Source organism: Zalophus californianus, chromosome X, assembly GCF_009762305.2.
Source record: "Zalophus californianus isolate mZalCal1 chromosome X, mZalCal1.pri.v2, whole genome shotgun sequence".
Taxonomy (NCBI): Eukaryota; Metazoa; Chordata; class Mammalia; order Carnivora; family Otariidae; genus Zalophus; species Zalophus californianus.
Genome location: NC_045612.1, coordinates 127,043,105 through 127,049,206, shown reverse-complemented (window position 1 = coordinate 127,049,206; position 6,102 = coordinate 127,043,105). Strand labels below are relative to the sequence as shown.

The 6,102-nt window shown below is 42.4% G+C and overlaps 1 pseudogene; it reads right to left on the bottom strand.

Annotated features, from left to right (window-relative positions):
• Positions 1 to 4,537: 4,537 nt before the first annotated feature.
• LOC113931650 lies at positions 4,538 to 4,634 on the bottom strand (annotated as a pseudogene).
• Positions 4,635 to 6,102: the final 1,468 nt, after the last annotated feature.

Genomic DNA, 6,102 nt, shown 5'->3' with positions numbered 1-6,102 from the left:
CTTGGAAATGCAACATTTATAGATCTCAGAAAAATGTTCTTTCTTCTGAGAGGCAACAATTAAGAGATTGCCTTGTCCTGTGACATAATTGTGTGTGTGATTATTGTGTCTGATTATAAACGGCAGAGTACCTAAAAAAAAAAAAAAACACGAGCAGGCAGTGCACTGATAAACGTACAGATAAAGGAAAATTGCCCTCTGTAATTCTAACATAACAATGAAATGATGTCATACAAGCAAAACAAAGTAAAACAATTTGATATGTTTAAAAATGATGGACAGGAGAAACTCCATGCTGTCTATGGAAAAATTAAAAATTTTTGATAAGATTTAAAGAGTGCAAGAAAACACCTCTTTACCCAAAATTATTGATTTTACTGGCTTGCTATGGCTTATGGAGTCCTTCTTCATGAACTCACCATGTGATGTTTGTAGGGAGACAGCCCCACAGGGAAGGGAATCTTGATATTCCATGAGAAGCGAAGGAGGGGGAGAAGCAGGCTGTCACATGCTGCCCAGCACCCAGCTGGGACAAGAAGTCCCAACAGCCATGGGAGCTGACCTGGGCATGGTGGCCAGGAGACAGAGAGGAACCAAGAGTCCAATTCGGGACACCGTAGAGTCATCATGGGCAGTACAAACTCCCAGCTCTAAGTTGACCCGGTCTGGGGGTCTCGTGTACAGCATGGTGACTGGAGTTCATAATACTGCGTTATATCCGTGAAGGTCGCTAAGAGCGAAGATGTCAAATGTTCTCATTCAAAAAGGAAAAGGAAAGAAACTGATAGTCATGGGAGATGATGGGACAGTTAGCTAATCTTACTGTGGTAATTGTGTGCACAACATTTTGCAACATAAACTTTTAAAAAAAATTTGTTTTATTTAAATTCAGTTTAGTTAACAGAGTGTATTATTAGTTTCAGGAGTAGAATTCTGTGATCGATCAGTGGTATATTACACCCAGTGCTCCTCACATCACATGCCTTCCTTAATGCCCACCACCCAGTTACCCCTCCCCCACCCCCTCTCCCACCCCCTTCCCTCCAGCAACACCCTCAGTTGTTTCCTAGAGTTAAGAGTCTCTTATGGTTTGTCTCCCTTTCTGATTTCGTCTTGTTTTATTTTTCCCTCCCTTCCCCTGTGTTCATCTGTTTTGTTTCGTAAATTCCTCATATCAGTGAGATCATATAATTCTCTTTCTCTGATTGACTGATTTCATTTAGCATAATACCCTCTAGCTCCAACCACGTCGTTGCAAATGGCAAGATTTCATTCCTTTTGATGGCTGCGTAATATTCCATTGTGTATATATACCACCTCTTCTTTATCCATTCATCTGTCGATGGACATCTAGGCTCTTTTTACAGTTGGCTATTGTGGACATTGCTGCTATGAACTTTGGGGTGCAGGTGTCCCTTTGAATCACTATGTTTTTATTCTTTGGGGTAAATACCCAGTGGTGCAATTGCTGTCATAGGGTAGCTGTATTTTTTACTTTTTGAAGTACCTCCTTACTGTTTTCCAGAGTGGCTGCCCCAGTTTGCATTCTCACCAACAGTGGCAACACATACTTATATGAAATCATCCCATTGCACGCTCGACACATATACAGTGTGATGTGTCAATTATATTCCAATAAGACTGAAGCAAAAAGAACATAGCTCCCTACTCTATAAAAATGGATCAACCTAACATAATAAAAAAAAAAAAATGGATCAACCACACTGATTGTATAGCCAGGCAGGGAATTTTAGATAAAATGAAGCGCTAACCTCCCAAACATTTGCATTGGATTTCTTTTCTTTTTTATTGCAAGAGATTATGGTTAGGAGTGTCAGCACCCACAGTGGTGCTTAGTACTATAATTGTCATAGTAATGTGCTTTCATATGAAAATGTTAGATATCCGGGTACAGCTCAAGATACGGATTGATATTGTTTTAAGGGATCTGATGCATTGCAAAATACAGCAGAACCGAAAGGTAAAGAGATAATGATAAACATCTTCATAGCATGTGTGCATTTTGTTCTATTTTATTCACAGCGTATAGATAATGATGGAGAGATACTCTAACTTACAATTGCTTATACGCTTTCTGTCCCTATGCATCTAAATGCTCACATATAGGGAGCAATCGATACGACTTAATTCTGTTTTCTGTAATGAAAGAAACTCTCTCGATGCCTATGTCACTGATGAGTATCATAGATGTGTTTCAGATTTAACTCTTTTTGGGGGGCAGGGGCGGCATTAATACTTTTACTCTGCAATCCAGCTAAATTGCCACAGCGTTCTTCTTTGGGATCCTACTGAGACTCAAAACTTAGTCTTATCACCAATCGGAGAGAAAAGGTGGTCAGACCGGCTGTCTGGCTGGCGTGGTCTTGATGGTTTTACCACGTTCTAATCATCCATGGCTCCAAAGGTTTTCCCAGGAAAGGCTGGTTTCTTTGCATGGGAGAGGGGAGACTGTCTTGATTTCACTTTGCCAATATCCTACTTTTTGTAACAGATTATGGTCTTTTATCGGTATCTGTAAGTAAGTAAGTTAATACATCTCCTGTTTAACACATCTAGATAGATTTTAATCATTCAGATTGATCTGAAATTGGGATGTGTTGTTCCAGTCCCCAGTGTTGCTTAGGTGCATTCCACACGAGGTCATTTAAACTTGTGCAGGACTAATGTCTCTGTCTATAAATGGGGAAATCAGGGCTGTGTGGGTGGCTCCATCAGTTACGTGTCTGACTCTTGATTTCAGCTCAGGTCATGACCTCAGGTTTGTGAGACTGAGCCCCAGGTCCAGCTCTGTACTCATCAGGGAGTCTGCTTGAGAGTCTCTCTCTCTTCCTCTGCCCCTATCCCCTCCCCCATTCTCTCTCGCTCAAATAAATAAATCTTTAAAAAAAATTGGATGAATCGAATACCTGCTTTAATCTAACCCAGACTTACTTTCCTAGGTAGAATCCATTTTATACTGATTTGATTTTCGTTCCTCTGGCTGCTTTCAGTTTGTATTTATGTTTCAGTTAAAATATTTCTCTACTTGCCGAAATTGAAATGGTCTCTGGACATTTGTTTTTTTTTTCAGTGGTGACAATGGAGAAGTTCCCATAGGCTACTATCTAGATGGGACCACTCTTTGTAAAACATCTGCCCACACTGTCGATGCTAACACTTTACGTTTCTGCAGGATGATGATGCCTCTTCTTTCGGGAAGGGGACAGCTTCTTGCTCACGGTGGCACTCGTGGGCGGGGTCCTCGGTCCTGTCTTGAATGAACATCCTGAAAATGACAACTGGACACCAACAGATGGCTTTGGAGATGTGGCGTTCCACATGGCGCTGATGGAAAATGTCTTTTGGAAACCATGTCGTGTGCAGAGTGATATAAACGATGAGATAAACAGTATTTCCCCTGGAGGCTCTGCCTTTCTCCGGCAGACAAATCGCCCAGGCACCAGTGAATGCAAACCGTCCTTGGCAAACTGCAAGGACTTCACAGGTTGCTCTGTCTAAAGTCTACCTCATCTCTTCTATAGACTCCTGTTGTCCATGAATCTCCTTCGCCCAAGAGGCCTACCTGGAGGCCAACGGAAGACTGAGGGAGGACATTCAGGGAGACCCACCACCCTCAGAAACTGCATGGAAAATGTTATCTATAATGAGGTTTTTAAAAAGGAGGTCGGCTAAGGCTGCCCCTGATTCCCAAGGAAATCCACAATCGAAAAGGGAAATAAAGAAGGAATCTCAACATATTTAAGAATTTGTATGTGCAATGTTGATGCATTGCTCGCCAAGATCTTCCATAAAAGATGGATATTTTTGCTTCTAAGAGATGAGAGAAATTTTTAATTTTTTGAATGATTGATATCTAGGAAAATGTTTTCAAGGTGTGGCATAATACATAGTTAGGTACCGTTCTTATTGCAAAAGTTTCTTGACATAACATGTAATACCGGCTGCATTTGGAGCAAACATTTGTAGGCTAATTAGTGGGAAATGAATCATCAACAAATGTTGTGCTGTTTTTCTCTGCTTCTGCCCTGGGCAGAATACATGAATTTGCAGGCAGTGTAAATGGCCAAGGATTAAAGACATCAAGACCCTACAAGAGAGATTTGAAGCAGGGGAAAGATATTTTAGTATGTATACATATTTACAGATATATTCAGGGAAATCTTAATGCAACAAAGATGCTTCATGTGGGAGGCAGAATGATGCCCACCAATGATGTCCACACCATAAATCTCCGGACCTGTGAATATGACCTGTTGCATGACCCGGGCCATTTTGTAAGAGTTGCCAGAACTGTCAGACCTTCCGTAAACTTCTTCCATGAGATGGAAATAATAATACTTGAAACAATATGGTCTAGACGTGTGAATATTGATGATGCATTGCTGTATGGCCAACATAGTTCATACAACTGTTGACCATTTACTTATGGAGGGTACTTGATGTGCAATGCTCAACTTGTGGGATGCATAACTCCACTGAAGATCAACACAATCCCATGTCACTCTAGTGTTCTTTGGAAATTCAGTTATGCCAGTTGGATCATCCTGGGGCAAGGACCGTGCGAATTTTCTCTGTATTGTTCCAATTTTAGTATATGTGCTGCCGAAGTGAGCTTGAGGTATGCCAATTGGAAAGTGATAAAGCACGTCCCCCCAAAATTGCCCTTGCCTCTGAACCAACTGTAACTTCAAGGGGGTCCTTAAAGACCAACCCCGGTTCTGGAAAACTTCCAGAAGGACCCATAGAACCCCATGAAAGCTGTTACATTCAGAGTGATGGTTTATTATAGAGAAAGGAGAGAGATTGAAATCAGCCAAAGGAAGTGGTGCCTGGGGCAGAGTCCAGGAGGGGTCCCAACTTAGGATTTCTATCGTTTTCTCTTGGGACTCATGGATGGTGTCACCTCCTTCCAGGTATGATGCGTGAGAACACATGCATGGCATCGCCAACTGGGGGAGCTCGCCTGAGCCTTGGTGTCTGAAGTCGTATCACATTATATGCCTCCCTGGTTGACCAGTTTCTGCTGATACCTGTGTCCTTTGGTTCCTGTGCAAGTTGGAACCAAGGTGGCAGAGCCCAAATCCCCCAACATGAGTCACATTGTAGACAGTGCCACGTGGTCCAAGGTAGAGGAGGCCAAAGAAGCCACTCTCATCAGGGGCCTGGGAGTCACCATCCAGGAGCCAAAAGGCCAGACCTGTCTTTAGGTCAGGTCAGCTCTTCACCACAAACATATTCATAGACTCTATCAATTCTCTGATTCTTAAGTCCATTTGGAGATGTAGTTAGAATGATTGCTCTTGAAGAAACTATTGGAGGATCCAAACCCACAATGGGACCTAAGTCTTGCAATATACAAATCTTAGCTAAATGGCCAAAATCTTTTTGCGAGTACCAAGCTGCCTCTGTTTTTCTTTTGCAAGTCTTGATAATAAGTGGAGGGATGCTCCTTCAAGTCTAAGCACTTTGGATAACAATGGGAATGGTGCTATTTCTATGTGAACGGTATTAACGCGGTGCTCCAATGAAAATCATCACATGTGCTTGTTGGCTATGCCACCATTCCCCCAAAACTCATTTAAAATCCGCTCCAGAATCTGTCTTCACGGCCATTCCATGATATTGGTCAGAAAATAAAAATTGCAATCATAAAGTAAAACGGGGTGGGTTACATATTTCCGCACCCAGAATCTCCTGGATGCTACGGAATGATGGCGTTCATCAGTGCACAGTTACAGACACAAGAAAAACCCCGTGATGCGGGACAAGCACCTAACATTGGATGGGTCTGCTTTCTTCTAATCGGGGATACGCATGGCTGACACCTGTGTCCAGATGAAAACCAAGCTCACAGGGTGATTGGGAGCCGGCTCTTCTCTAAACATTAATCAGTTGCCTGTCTGAGGTCTGACTGCCAGCACCATGCCCTTGCTTTTCCCTGAGCATTATTATGTATTTCTCAGGTGCACCTCCGTGAAGATCATGGGTTTCTTAATTCCAGAACTTTTAACACCCTCACTCGATTTTGTCACCAGGGATGTAGTTGATATTCCAAGAAGCGTGCACTTCTGAGTGCGGAGA